We start from the raw sequence: 15,720 nt of genomic DNA, 5'->3' as shown, positions 1-15,720 counted from the left end.
GGGTGAAATATCTACCTCGGGTTTGCGTCATTCTTTTTCTTTTAACAAACCCTTCAAAATGAGGGGTCACTCAATAGGGGTTGTTGTTGAAAAAAATAAGTCACTCCCACCCCCTACCCTGTTAAAGGGGTTGAAAAAATATTGTTGATTAAAAAAATTGCGGAACCTATGTCAACAATCAATTCCACAAACAGAATATTTCTATCTATTTCGGTTTTAAAAATACAGATTTCTTTCCATTATTTGTGAAATTGGTGCTTTTCACGTACAATAAATCAAATTTTGGAATATCCGCCATTTGGGCTAGGAGTGAGATATTCACCTCGGGTTTGCGTCATTGTGTTTCTTTTGACAAACTCTTCAAAATGAGGGGTCACTCAATAGGGGTTGCTATTTGAAAAAAATAAGTCACCCCCTACCACCTACCCTGTTAGGGGGGTAAAAAAATATTTTTCATGTGAAAAATTGCGGAATCTTTGTTAACTATTATTGCCACAAATAGAATATTTCTATCTATTTCGGTTTTAAAAATACAGATTTGTTTCCATACTTAATTTACACACTGTATAAACATAACACTAGATAATCGGTTTTTAGAATTTTATGTAACTGTACTTTTTAATACTTACTTTACTTTATTCTGAAATGGCGACCTTACGAATGTAGGTATTTTAAGCCAAATATGAATGGAGATGAGTGTAGGATGAGTGGCGCGATTTTGTAGTCTTGTTAGTAACTAAGTCCGACATATTCCTTAGACACAGCTGTTAATTAACATGCCAACGGCAACTTAAGGGACCTACAGTTTATAGTGGAATCCGAACCACATTTTTGCCTAGTAATTAACGAATTGGTCTAATTATCAGGATAGTACTGCGAGTCGTAGTTCTCACTTGTGCGGACGTTAATCCACACCAGGGAGTATCGCATCCACAGATCATGCCTATAAATATCCACAATTCGTGACCTCCTGGTAGCAATTTAAAACTAATTAAGTGAGATGTGAAATAATTTCAAATTTGTTTGGGTATCTAAGAATAATTGGTTGCATGATGCAAAACGCTAACCTAGAGTTTGATTCGTCAAATTGTCTCATCAACTTCAAAGGCTACTCGAATATTAGAGACAGACATTAGACAAGATTGGGGTTCTGGGAGATATAGAACACTTTTAGGTGAAACTATTCGCCATTAAAGGAGATAACTTGACCGCAATGTTTTTCAAACAGAGTCAAGGTCACTAGATTTGGACGTAGGCCTTGATTACGTTTCAAAACCTGAGTATTGAGTTTTATATTCGTTTCAGTGATGACTTTTTATCCAATTTTCACTAGAATAACACTAGATGCAACTAATATTATTTTGATACTCGGGGATTACTGAATTTGTTTAATCAAGTGCATGGAAAAAATTAATATCAACATACAGAAAATGTTTCAGCTTCGATTCCATTTGGAATCGTTAAAGAACTACGTTAATGCAGCTGATTGACGTTTTGACAAACCTCAGCTGTTGAGGTGTTGTTTTTAAGATACGACAATAAATTCTTCCCCTAAAACCACCTAAATTAGTGTACCTAAAAAATAAATGTTCTCACAAATATTCTGTTTTGGCCGTCAACCGCGTCAGAATAAATTTGTCCACGTTTTGCTCTCTCTGTGAAACAGCTTTTACAAATTAAGAAGTTCGTTTTACCCTCTCACTATGAATTCTGTGCTAAGACTAGACATGTAGTCTGTGGGCAAGACTTCTGCAATAATTTTCATCTTGCAACGTGGTTAGTACAGAAAAATCAATCCTACATGTTGGATATTCTTAGATATTAGACCTTACAAGCTCCACAAAATAACTCTTAAAAATCTGAAAAAATCCACTCACCAGTTTAGAGATACAGGTTGCAAAGTGCTCAGTCGATCACCATGTTGCCACCTCGACCTGAAACAAGCCACCAAGTCTTAGTAACTCAACACTTCTCTGTGCTCAGACCGTGTATGTACCTGTTTATATAAGCTGTACAAAAAACTTACTCGAATATCACGCCAACTTTGCTAAAGAGCCACTTGGATAGTGTTATAGCCTCTAAATCAGCTGATGCGAGGCCGCGACAAAAGTGGCAACACCGCAGTCCCGGCTTACCGAAACAGCTGTTGCAATGGAGCGTCTGCGCTATGTTTATACTGTGGTTACCATGGCAATAAGCGGCCGGTGCGACGTTGCCACACCGTCGCGGCCTTGTTTAGAGGAAGCTATGGTGGTTTGAACGAGTCTTCATTTGTATCGAGTTTGAGTGGACTACAAATTTATCTGAGACAGTTTATAATATTTTATTCAAGTTTTTATTTAGTGCCCTCTCAGTATGACGACAATAGGGCTCACCTCAAGGCAGTAGGACTGTTCCTCCATTTTATCAAGCGATACTATTAAAGACCTACTCACTTCTACACACTTATTTTTAGAATATGAATTCAGGGTAAGGGTAAAATGAAGGTAGATAACCACGTGACTGTGTTACTGACTAAGATAAGTAGTTTCCTTAGCCAAGACCACTTAAAAGCCAAATGAAGAAGGATGCATTTCAAAAGCTTAAAAATCAATTGACTTTTCTGAGGATCGAACAAGCAAACATCTGATTTGAAGGCATGTAATAGAAACACTATACTGAAACATCAAAGTAAGTTTTTGCGCTAGTAAAGTTATATAATAAAAAAAAAACATTTCAAAAGGAGCGAACAATTTAAAGGTAAAAATGTAATACGTTTGAAAAACAATTTTGAAGAAGCTTGTTGAGCTTTAAAAAATGATTAATACAATTATTTTGGGAGAAATCAAGAATATTCGTACAGTTCAGGTTACTAATAATATATTTTAAAATGTTTTACCTTAAATTTTAAATTAATTTGTTAGTAACAAAATCCTTTTCAATGTAATCGTAGTAAAAGTGTTTACAACAATGTACACATGAACAGCATTTTAATTTCCACACCAACATTTCTAGTTGGCATTTCAATTCAAATATATTCGAAACATTGTTGTCTACGAGTTCCAATTAAAACCTCTACTTCAGTAGTCACTGGCTTCTATCGGACGCACGACGAAGGACGCAGGCTAATGTATGCGCAAACGTCAATTGAATGTACAACGCATGCGCGATGACATTCCTGCGCCGGACTCGTCTATACAGTCTAGTGTCCACTATAGGGTCGAGCTGTTACTAGTGGTGGAAGCAATTAGTGAAAATATTATGTACGAAGTCGACCAACCAGTGAGTGCAATATCAGCTGATCATATAAACTTTGTTCAGTGGCTTAGCCCATCTGATTATGTAAACCCATGACAACAGATTGGATGGTGAGGGACTAGAAAAATAATCAAACGTGTTACATGGAATGGAACTGGATACGTTCATATGTATCTAATATAGGTCAAACATTTAGTTTAACCTAATCGAATTGAGCTTCAAACATAATTTAGAACATCATATTATATCTTAGCCTACCCTGACTGGCATAATCATATGATTTTACCTACCTACAAGAGCTTAACCTATTCTGACCGGCTTGAATAAAACATGACCTAGCGTATACAGATTAAGCCTCTACCCTACATTGATTCTACTAAACCAAGCATAACCTAAAGTAGCTTAACCTACTTTGTCCTAAATAAAACTTAACCTAACATTACCTAAAATACCTTAACCTACTCTAACTAAATATAAAGCGAAAACTAACCTGCCTTAACCTCTACATCACCCGGCTATAACGGGAATTCCGACTAAAAACAAAGCATAACCTAACCTAAAATAGCTTAACCTAACCTAGACTCGGCTAAACAGAAACATAGCCTAATTTTTCTTAACCTACTGTGACCCAAAACAATATTTAACCTAAAATTACCTAAAATAGCTTTATCCGACTAAATAAAACATAAACTAACAAAAACCTGACCTAACCTGACCAAACCCTGACCTAACCTTACATATCCCAATCAATATATCAACATAATCAGTTTACATATACAAACCACAACCTACTCCAGTAGTTCACCTATCTCTAATCAATTAACGACCCAAACAAGCAACTTATCCAATTTGAATCAAAACTGTTAATTGCTTAAATCCCGCTAATTATCCTAGAGTTATCTATGCGCCGATATATCTGTAGTCAATGTTGCTGTGTAATTGCACATTTGCATTAACACAGGCGCGCAATTAAGCGGCTATTCTCTATTCAGAAGAATCAAGCGTTTCCGCGTTCGTTACCGCAGCAATGATAACTGTTACTGCTAAACAGGGTTGGACTTGAGCATGTATTAGAGCGGTTAATTGGTGATAAAACTTTGCTTTGATATCGTTTCATGTGTTTATGGTTAGTCTGTTGACTAAGTGTTTGGGTTTTAATAAATAATCCTGCCCAATGAAACAGCTGATCTTAGTCAGTATAGCTACACAGATCATTTCACTCCGTTGCACTCATCCTTCACTCATATTTTGTTACGCACCCAAGTATGCGTCGTGTTCACTGTCTCAATGAATTGACTGGTTAAATTAAACTTAATTTCTATATTAACTGCAATAGGCATAAGGCAATTTTGGTAAATAAAATATGAAATGTCACCTTTAGACAGACAAAAATACTGTTACATTATTGATCAGCTGATATTGGTTTTCATTGTTGTTCCCATCACCCATGCTAAACTAAAGTATATCGAGCGCACTATACATGCAAGTCTGGAAACATTGTTGTGTTTTAAAACCTTATACGATATCGCAACAAAAAAAATAACAACACAATTATTTGAAAAATCAAACCTTTACGAGTACATTTTGAGGATTTTTTCAGAAAACTCTAAATATTGTTCTCATTTTAACAGTTTTTGTCAGGTTTGCTGTGAAGACCTCATAATTTTCAGCAACGGTCGAGTGTACCTAATTAGTTCGTTTCCGTCCACACGACCACTACGGGTACGAGGTATGCGGGCACGCGCCACTGTACCCGATGTACCCGGTGTGATATGACGGTTTACCCCCCCCCCCATCATGAAGGGGGGCAGCTGCCGGATCCCGGGAGAACGACCGTTACTGACTCACCCCTGTGATTGCGGGGGGAGCAAGGGGAGAGAATCTCTCACGGTCGCGGTGCCGAATATGACCGAACTAACTACAGACCTATCGCACTTATCACGTGCTTTTTTGAAAAATTGAAAAAAAGCTGTATTTTTTATGGTTTTTGACTAGTAATATGTTTAATTTATGTAATTTTGTGTATTTTAATAATGGTTACTTTTTTGTGCTAGAATATAATTGTATGACCTTATAGTAAAACAAATTTATGTAAAAGGTGTTTTGAGATATCTCATTTTTGTAGTATGTAACTAAATCAGAAAGGATAATGTGGGTTAATTACAAATGTTATAGAAAAGAAATTGTATTTGTGCATACAGTGTTACAATTCCACACTAATGCCAATTTCCCAATTGTTTTTTCTACAGTTTTGTTGTATGTTTTTTAAAAGCAAATAGGATGAAAACTAAAAAATAGATTAATCTGCACTAATAAAAAAATTAAGCACTTAATCTGCTTGCCTTAAAACATGTATAAATACTTTAGGCAAAACTCACACCATAAACCCTGGAATAATTGAGATTCCAGACATAAATTTATATAACTCTTTGTATGCTTATATACATAAGTGCTCAAATACTAAAAATAATATACTAAAAATGCAATAAGTTATAGAAACATTATATATTTTATTTCATTTAATAAACAATTGTTTTTTCTCCAACATGAACGGATCCAGGGAGCAAGCTGATCTAGTGGTAGATCACGGAGCTTCAGTCTCGGAGGTCTTGGGTTCAAATCCAGCAAATAAAATTCGTCCTAGGATGCTACGATTTAGTCCAGGATCGTTTTTCATACTAGAACAAGGGTTTGCGGCAATATCCCTTACGTAAAATCCATTGGCCAACCCCCAATGGATTTTATCTAGGTATTTAATACCCCCATCTAGAACTAGCCTGAAGCAATGTGGAAAACAATACCGGACTAAACCCTAAAGAATACAAAAAATCTACGAACGAATCCAGTGGAACGATGTATTACGCAATTTGTTTAATCTTTTTGTAAACACAATTTGATATGGGCGAATCAATTACAGTACTTCACTTGTTGAAACCGGATTTTAGGACCTGAAGACAAGTAAAGGACGATGCAAGCTTGGTTGTTCTAGTCCCAAGTTTAACAGTGACCGGTCCATATGGTATTACACTTCCTACACGATGTGAAACATATCGCGGCCTTGTAAATGATATCTCACAAACCATTTTGTTTCTGGTTCGCAAACAAATATTGTTGCAAACCAGTTTGAAAGGGAAAAAACTTAAGGATTATTCGGTGGAGCGTTGCCTCTGAGAAGCTGGGAATCTTTAATCAGAGTGTTTGGAGATTGCAAAACATATAGTACAATTTTTCTGGACTTTCTTTTCGTGTTGATTTTCTCGATGGAAAGCTTGATTGGTTTTACGCCTCAGTGTGGTCAATTGGGACAAGGGATAAGTAATAAGTAATCTATTTACCAGCGAGTACTTTAATTATTTAAAAAAATACCAGTTCACAAATTGGATCTATCATACGTTTTCTAAAGTGACACTAGTGTTGAATTATTTTATGTTAGAAAAACACTATCTGAATCTTAGTTTTTCTATCATTTCATTTATTTTCATGTCATTTATTTTTGTGAAAAATGTATTTTCACATTAAATGTGTCATGTGTATATATCATGTATCCACTCCACATATATCTAAGTAAATATATTCATATTTTATCCCAGATTAAATTACTAAAAAAATCCAAGAAATTGAGTTTTATAAGTCCAAATAAACATATACAGTACACGTTCTTCCAATTTTTTTAAAACAAAACTAAAAATGTACATATTTATGGTCTTTGGCACAAAAGTAACGACAATTTATATTAGAGATTCCATATTACCGTGATTATTTACTGATCCAAATTAGCATAAACATTACCCAGTAGAAACGAAAAATTATTCCTCCCATCTAATCGCAAGACGTTTCGCTAGTAATTACAAAAACTGCATCTGGTGTATTTCACTTTTGGAGAAACTGGACAACGAAATGGAAAGGAGATTGATTAAACGGGAATTCATATCAAGGTCGTCGCCGATGTCGCCTCTGAATAGCGGGGAACGAGCTTTGCTCGGAATAACCTTCATGCGTAAAATCATACATCGAATGCATTTTAGATGAGACAGTTATCCGAAACAGTGGGGCCCTCATTGTCTCAAATCAGCTCATTTACAGTAATTGTTGTATAAACAGGCTGATTCACTGATTCACTGCTGGTAGACACCAATTTACTGAATCCAACTACAATTATTGCCGATTTTCGAGATTTGAACCCGTTTATCCAGGTCAAAATCCCGTACTTTGACTATTAATACAACTAGATATTAGATCACCATGTTAAATTTGTAGCCGGATTTTCTTTATCAAATTCATCGTTGTTGATTGTGATTCATCGACAGATTGCGCTGATCTAAATTACTAAATTCCAAGTCAAACTTAGGGAATTACTTATGGTCAACTATAGCAACTGTTATAGCTCATCAGCCGAGTTTTCAAATCCATATCGATATCTACATCGATACATTCATCGATATGTTAATCTCAATCCACTATGATCCGACTCGAAGGACCAAAAAAGTAACGACGCCCAATCATAATTACGGCGAAAGTTGTTCAGTGGTTGCAATAATCACATGAGGAACGTGCTATAACCGCGGAATGATTCTCCTACTTCTGGAATCACTTTCCTCATGACACAGTTTGCGATTGAAATACCTTATAGGATCGGGTAGAATTATTAGTAGGTTTATAAAACAATAATTCTAGATAGAATTCATACGAAGCTGAGACCTAAGGGTGTGTAACTTAAGGTGAAGATTAGTGAATGAGTGTACAATGAGATGACAGATTTGTTACTGACAAAAATCAGCTGATTCATTAACTAGGACTATTTCTTTAAAAATTGAAAATTTAAGGCAGCTATGTCTAGCTTTGAACCAACAAATAATGTAAACATTTCGAAACACGACCAAACAATAACGTTCTGAAGCAAGGATATTTCCTAATAACTCGTAAATGTGATTTCAAAATGCTGCTATTTTTTTCCTAACATTATTGAACTGGAACCACATATAGTCTGTATGATGGAACCTGTCTCCTGACCCTCAGTCTACCTAGGACTGACCCTTAGCCGGAAGGTCTGAAGACAGGTCCCATCATATAGACTATAACATTTCAAAGTTTTTTCAACCCTATCAACTATCCTATGAAAATAATCATATCAAGGTGTTATAGAACCAGAAAATAACGATACAGATGAAAAATGACAAAACGTTGAAGATAGACACGGATACAACTTTACAATTAGAATTTCCATCTTGCATCTCGTACTTATAAACGGTGATAATTTGCTAGAAATATTCCAAAGCTCAGTCCCTATCTGAGATCTCTGTCCATTACCTGGTGTAATAGCTCCAGCCGCCAGCAGAGCTCGTGTTATGTCAGGATATTGCTGTAATTATGGCGTAAAGAATCATTAGGCGTGAAGATTATTTTGCAGGAAGAGTAAACCACAGGTATAATCTCGTGGCGCCGCCCGCTACGTCTCCAGTCACTCCGGGCGGAATGCGAAGACTTCGTCAAATATGCGAGAACTTGTACACCAACGTGGCATAATTGTTGGGTTTTTCAATAACCAATGTTAACAAATCAGCTGTTTTTGACCAAGAAGTTTTATATTATCAGTTCAAACATGTGGGAATTTTCTTCAGCTAGAGAAATTTTTTTAATAGGCTTTTTTAAAGATTTTTCGCATATTAATAAATTTTCTTCCTTCTGTAAATACACTCAAGCAAAGCCGTCTTTGCAAAAAATTAATTTAATATCGAGTGTCTAAGTCCATTTTGCAACTAATTAATTCAAAATGTAGTGTCGAAGTCGTCATTGCAACTAATTAATTCAAAATGTAGTGTCTAAGTTGTCATTGTAACTAATTGATTCAATACCGAGTGTCTAAGATGTCATTGCTACTAATTGATTCAATAGTGAGTGTCTAGGTCGGTCTAGCAATTATTTAATCAAAAAACTAGTGTCTAAGTAGTCTTTGCAACTAATTAGTTCAATGCAGAGTTTCTAAGTCACATTTGCAACTAATTGATTCAATAAAGAGTGTCTAAACCGTCTGCCACTAATTAATTTAATAAATGTCAAGTGTCAAAGTTAATTAAGTTGAACTAATTAATTTTAAAATTCAATACCAGGGGCCCATTTCATAATAAACTACAAACTAATATTATTAGTAAATCAGCTGATCGCCCAATGCAAATCTAATGGAAAATACAAGTTACAAGTTGTAACTTGTAACTTGTAGTTTATTATGAAATGGGCCCCAGGTGTCTAAATCGTCTTTGCAACTAATTAATTTAATATCGAGTGTCAAAATTGTCACTGCAACTAATTAATTCAATAACGAGTGTATCTTTTGGAAACGCTATTAAAATAAACTGCTCTTAAATAAATCAATTTTGTTAATAAGAATAAGGGCACCTTTTTTGTAACGAAAATAATGGTAATTTATTACAGAATTCTGAAACACACGAAATCATCTTGAAACCCCATACTTTCGAAATAACATTTGACATTTTCTCTCCATTTAAGGACTTTTTCAGTCGAAAGAACACTTTTTGAACCGTCGTGTGCTTGTGTGTTTGTGTGTGTGAGAGTGAGTGAAAGGACCAGTGATGACAGAGTGTGTGATAAGTATATGTCTAGAGTTCAAGGACATTCACAGCATCACAGGATCAAAGCCAAGGACCGCAGGATTGTAAGGATGTGCACAGAAGAATATCCTTCATCTGGGAAAACACTCTCTCCTCTCGAATAGTTCAGTTACGTATGATATTTTTTTGTTTTCTTTACACAAAGATTTTCTGTGATTTACAGACTACGAGTGGAAATCTATTATCATTTTAGGTCTTTCAAGAGAATAAAAGGTACCTACTATTATACCAACCACACCTAAAATTAGGTCAACCTAACCTTAGGGTGGACTATGTTTTAGGTTAGGTTAGAAAAATTTTGTTATTTCATTGTGAAACATTCATGAAGTTGATTCATCTGTGTGGTTGGTATAATACGTAAGTACCTAATAAAAAGTATTCTTCTTCGAAAAAGTATACGTAAAAGAATAAACAGTTGTTGTCAATTAGTTACTCTTTAGATTTTTTTGAATTTATACTGTCTATAACTTACTTTCCTTTTCAACTGAAGCTGTGTCATTTCCGAAGGGATTTCACTGTAGATTCTTACCACGAACAGAAATAGTCATTTCCGCTAGATGACATACTATGTTTCACCACAGATTCAGTTAGTCATACACACGTGCGTTATCTTCCCTAGACAATAGTTTGACTCAGGTCTTGAGTAAGTCAACTTGTGCAAAAATGTAATAGACACGTACATATTCTTCTTTATGAGCTCTAAAGGTTATTTGTGGAAAACGTGAATCCCATTATTAAATATTGTTTCTTCCCAAACTGTTCTCTAAGTTACATCTCATGTTAGCTCTCAAGCATGAGACAGCTTCAAGGAATGTAATTCACTGAAACTCCGTGAATAGCAGATGTTGGGTCTTTGGAAATTCTTAAATATTTACTGGAACTTAAGAGCTAACTAAATTGTTTGGTGTGCAAAATGATTGCGATGTTTTGAGTAGTAGGGTTGCCAATTGGTCAATTGGTTCTCCAGCAAGAACAATGATAAATAACCCTTTGTTGATAAACTTTCAAATCCTTACAAATTTTACAGAATTGTCTGAGACAGATGGATCAAAGATTGCAAGTATTGACAATTGATTACCCGTACTAAATCACTATTCGTTTGTCTATAGTAAAAACGTGTTGTCTATTCTACCTGAGTAGTTCAATTATTTTTCATACAACCAAGCACAGTAATCATCTCAATACAAGCACCACGGCTACTACTAATGCCTGGAGAAGAGCTCGGGACTTCGGTACCTGAGATCCCAGGTTCAAATCCCGATAATCACCCGTGATAATACCACTTCCCTCTATTCCTAAATTGAAGTTCAAATTGGGTTTTCGATTCCTAACGTATGTGAAGGTGGAAAAAGCAATGGTTATGATGGTTAGACCGTTGTACCTAGTAGGTCGACTCGTATCCTCATAATGCTCGTCTTCCTCGTCTACTAGTGTAGCGTCTAGGACCAGCGGCGAAGCGGAAACGTGTAGATACATCGCTCACGAATACATGGTACAAGAGCTCGTGGAGCAAGTCGTGCAGTACGACCACCATGGGTACGCACACAAAACGAGACTGTAAACTAGTGGTAAATCCAGCGTTTAAAACGTATATAGTCTGTATAATGGAACCTGTCTCCTTACCATTTTCTACCTGGACTGGGTCAACCATTGGCTAGTCTCCATGTAGACCTACCAGGAGACATATTCTAACCACAAGGATCATGAGGATGAAGTTATGAAACACTATAGTCTGTATGATGGAACCTGTCTTCCAACCCTTCGTCTACCTGGAGCTGACCCTGGCCTAAATCATTAGCTAGTCCCCAGGTAAACATACCAAGGGTTTAAAGACAGGTTCCATCATACAGGCTATATTCACAACGTGTCACGTATTAAAGTGATATAATAGTTAAGAGCCAAAGTTAAGTTGTGTCTTTAAATGAAATTAAAAAATGGATCTCTTATTTTTGAGTGGATATCTTCTCTTATAATGGAGAAAATTATTTTTCAAAATTTTGGACCTTCCTCCATAAAAAGCGAGTCAATGCACCGTACTATATAAAGTAATTTAATATTATACTACTAATGTAATTTATATGTATACAACTTTCAGGTATGATTATGCTCTTATTCTAGGAGCAAATTTCCTTAAGTACTAATATATTCATCTAAATTTGAAAATGCAGGAAAACATCCAGTTACAAAATATCTCTTGGGTTATAAATAGTCGTTGATTTTAATTTTGTTCAACCACAGTACTTGGAGAATACTATTTTTTTAATTCATCCTTATAAACTACGTACATGTAACAAAGATGGGAGTATTTTGAATCAAATATTCTTTAAAACCCGGTGAGAAGTTTTCTATTATTCCAGTTCAACTTCATTTCATTCCTCAAAGTCAATAAACACTACGAAAATATTTTGACAATGTGACAACTTTATCTCACGAAGTGGAAATAATAGAATAACCGTGTAGATGTCAACATATCCTTTTATTTCACCAATCTACAAAGCTAAGAGGCCCAGATAATGTAGAAGAACCGCTAAAATATGGTAATTCGATTATCACACCCAGTCTCAAATCCAATTATTAGGTTAGTTTTGGCTAATCTCCCATCAGCTGTTTGAAGTTCGATCAGCTGTTGTTTAATCAGCTGTTCCCAGCTCCCACCTGGACCTATCCACGACGTCCTTGGACATCAGTCTTCTTCCTTATTAGTTGAACAATCCAAAAAACCAAGAGTCTTGTTTTAATAAGCTTGGACACACCTACGCTGCCGGATCTAGTCAGATATTCAAATATTTGATGCAAACGGTCCAAACTTTTGGAATAAGAGGTTAATGGCCTCTTTCAACCTTACATTTTCTCTTTCATATTTGTCTATGAGACCTATGTATATACTGTTTCCAGCAAAGCAAGGGGTGAGTCGTACAGGAAAACATGACCCGAATGAACTGTACTAATAAATTTTAAGTGGCAACGTTAAGTTTGAATCCGAATCATTGTTGCTTTTATTTCGAAGTTTATTGTGACACTGAAGCGCTAGCGAACATACTGGGGGTTTATGCTAAAATAACTTTTGGAAACATACTAAGAATCTAGCCTAATGTTTGTAAAAGGTAGCAAAAACCTCTTGAAAAAAGTTGTGGAGAAAACGTTTTTCCGTCGAATCTGTCAGAATTCCACCTAAAAGAACAAGAAAATAATTAGAAGAAACAAAAACTTCATGAAACTGTAAAATGTAATGTACAGCAAAACACATTGCCTAAATTTTGACAAGCTTCTCGATGTAATTTTTTTACTTTTTTCATGCAAATAATCTCCCTCTTTTACAGTCAGTAAATGACTAAGTGATAGTATTTTCTCATATTACTACCCCTACGTAAATCAGTTAATTATACTATTACTCGTTTTCACACCTGAAGACGACAAACGTTTTAAACTATTCCGAAACGTCGTAAAATTTATGATTCTTTTAATATATAAAACTAAAAGAAATCTAATATCACACCTCATATAGAAAGGTGACTATTTCCAGATGAGTTTGGCGGTTTTACATCATGGCCTGAGTACGCTGGCAGATGTGGCTTAGAAACGTCAGATGTTCAGTCCCAGCTCCCCTATATGTAACAAGTGGCATTGTGTTGAAGTTAGGGGGGGGGGGAAATAATCATACTACAGTATCTGCTACAGTATATAATTTTGGCATGTTGGCTGAAAATATAAAATAATTGTTGTTTATTCATGCTTAATTCCAGCATGTTTCAACCTTGATTTCAGCATTCTGTTCAATTATGAACATTTAAATTTTCTATGATCTCCCTCACAATATACCTACAGTATGTAAACAAACGTAAAAGTGTGAAGCCTTTTAATTCAGAAAATAATTATTAATAGTCCATCATTTGAATGAATATTAAATCACGAAGCCCTATAGTTTACGGTTGGGTCGTTTTGTGAGCGTTAAGTTTTCAAAATTTCTGTAATAGTAAAAACGTATAAATAAATTAATATCTGAAAGTTGGAAGAAGATTAAATCTGAAAACACATCATTTTTCTTGTCACTAGTGACAATTTTAAATTAGTTTGGAATAGTTCAAATAAAAGGTTGTATTTTCACTGTATCATCCTGATAGTTTCACCCATGTATTATTTTATTTTGTAGACAAGCTTTGAGGTAACAGCTTTAGATAAAACCTAGCATTAAACTTTAGATTTTTAACCCACAATAATGAACCAGATTGAAATTTATTTCCTAAATCAACCTTAACTTACCGTACATAACTCTAAAAGCCAGATCAAGATCCAAACAATATATTTTTAATCCCCTGTTAAAGCACTCGCAAAATAAAAGCACAAAACCAGTCCCCATTAAAACATTACAACTACGAGAGGACAGTGCCCCTCGGTATATTTCTGTTATTACGATTATTGCTCAGAACCCGCATAACAGTCCACGACGTAATATTCTGGTTTTAGTCGCAACTGTTATAGCACGATGTTAACTATAAACCCACGAAGATATGTTCTACGGCGGCAGTTCAGGAGTTTGGGGATTTCAATATTATTTTTTAATGTTTCAGAGGAAGCTGTTTAGTTGAGTTTTTATTGGTCGACGATTTTCTACGAGCCATGAGTCTCGTAATTAAATGTGGGTAACAATTGGATTTTTCCCATAATTTTTTGTGGTTAGGGAGAAAATTAAAAAAAAGTGTAAATTTAAAATTCCCATGTTATTCTTATGGATAAAATTGAAAACTGTTGTAGTTTGCTTGTTTATGAGCATATTTTGATCAAATTTGGAAAATGCATTATTTTATACTAAACTATAAACATTTTACAAAAAAAAAACACATGTATACCCTCCCTGTTGCAGCAAACCTAGGTACTCGTTAAACTGATGATATTTAAATAGGGAATAAATGTGATATTTTTAAGGAGACATTTTAGTGCAAATCCAATAAGGCTAACGGAAATTCGCTTAGTCTGCAGGTTTGCTGCAGCGGGGGTATTGTTAATATCTAATGTCGAGCATTTGTTAGAACCATTAATTAATAGCCCAGTGACAAATAACATCCGGATCTGGAAACTATTTATCTTGGAATTGAACCAGTGTCCTTCAGATTTGAAGAGGACTATGCCTATAACCGCTATGATACTAAATTTTTTGAGTTTGCTACGCTAATGAGATTTATAAAAACTTTAGCGATGCGTAAGGTGTTACATTTACTACACTCAATAGTTAATATTATTTCCTAATTTTCCACTAAAAGTTTTTTCTTCTTTAAAAGACTTGAACGGTGGGTTGTATGAAATCATCTATTGTATTCCATTGCAGTAAACCACAAGTATTGTTTTTATTACATACAGAGTATATAGAGTTTTTTGGCTTCAATCAACTCAACTATTGTCCTACGTTTACTGAATTAATTATAATTTACTAGTTGAAGACTAGAACGGTGGGATATTTCAATTTGTACTACTGTAAAAAAAAAACGTTTTATTGCTTTGAAATATCAGCACATATTAAAAAAAATATAAATCATACAGGATTTTGAGACGAAGACACCGGAGACTCCAACGCTGGGTTTGACCGAAGCTCTATTTTAGTCTTATACATGTGGTCTCAGCTATTGATGGCTAATAGAAGACTAGAATTGTAAGATTTATAATATTTCTTACTGTAAACCCCCTTTTATTGTGTTAAAATACTCGTACATATTTACTAAATTAAATAGAGGCAGGTTTTCTGCGACGAAGACACCGGAGAACCGGAGACTTCAACGCTGGGTTTCACCGAAGTTCTACACTGTCTACACGTGGTCTAGATGGCTATCTTCACCCAACCAACCTTCATTAGGGTTTTATACGG

At 35.1% G+C, this 15,720-nt stretch overlaps 1 protein-coding gene across 1 annotated transcript in view; it reads right to left on the bottom strand.

The window, feature by feature from the left end:
- LOC128986183 (protein inscuteable homolog) overlaps window positions 1-15,720 on the bottom strand; it is a 72,268-nt gene that overhangs the window by 32,823 nt on the left and 23,725 nt on the right. The window contains exon 2 of the mRNA XM_054406379.1: window positions 1,878-1,934. The gene's annotated coding sequence lies outside the window, so the exon portion shown is untranslated. The remainder of the gene's footprint in view (window positions 1-1,877; window positions 1,935-15,720) is intronic.

Source organism: Macrosteles quadrilineatus, unplaced genomic scaffold (genome assembly GCF_028750875.1).
Source record: "Macrosteles quadrilineatus isolate MER2022 unplaced genomic scaffold, UCM_ALF_1.0 Scaffold_2__2_contigs__length_208266976, whole genome shotgun sequence".
Lineage (NCBI taxonomy): Eukaryota > Metazoa > Arthropoda > Insecta > Hemiptera > Cicadellidae > Macrosteles > Macrosteles quadrilineatus.
The sequence above is the reverse complement of the archived record's forward strand: the minus strand, read 5'-3'. Positions and strand labels throughout refer to the sequence as shown.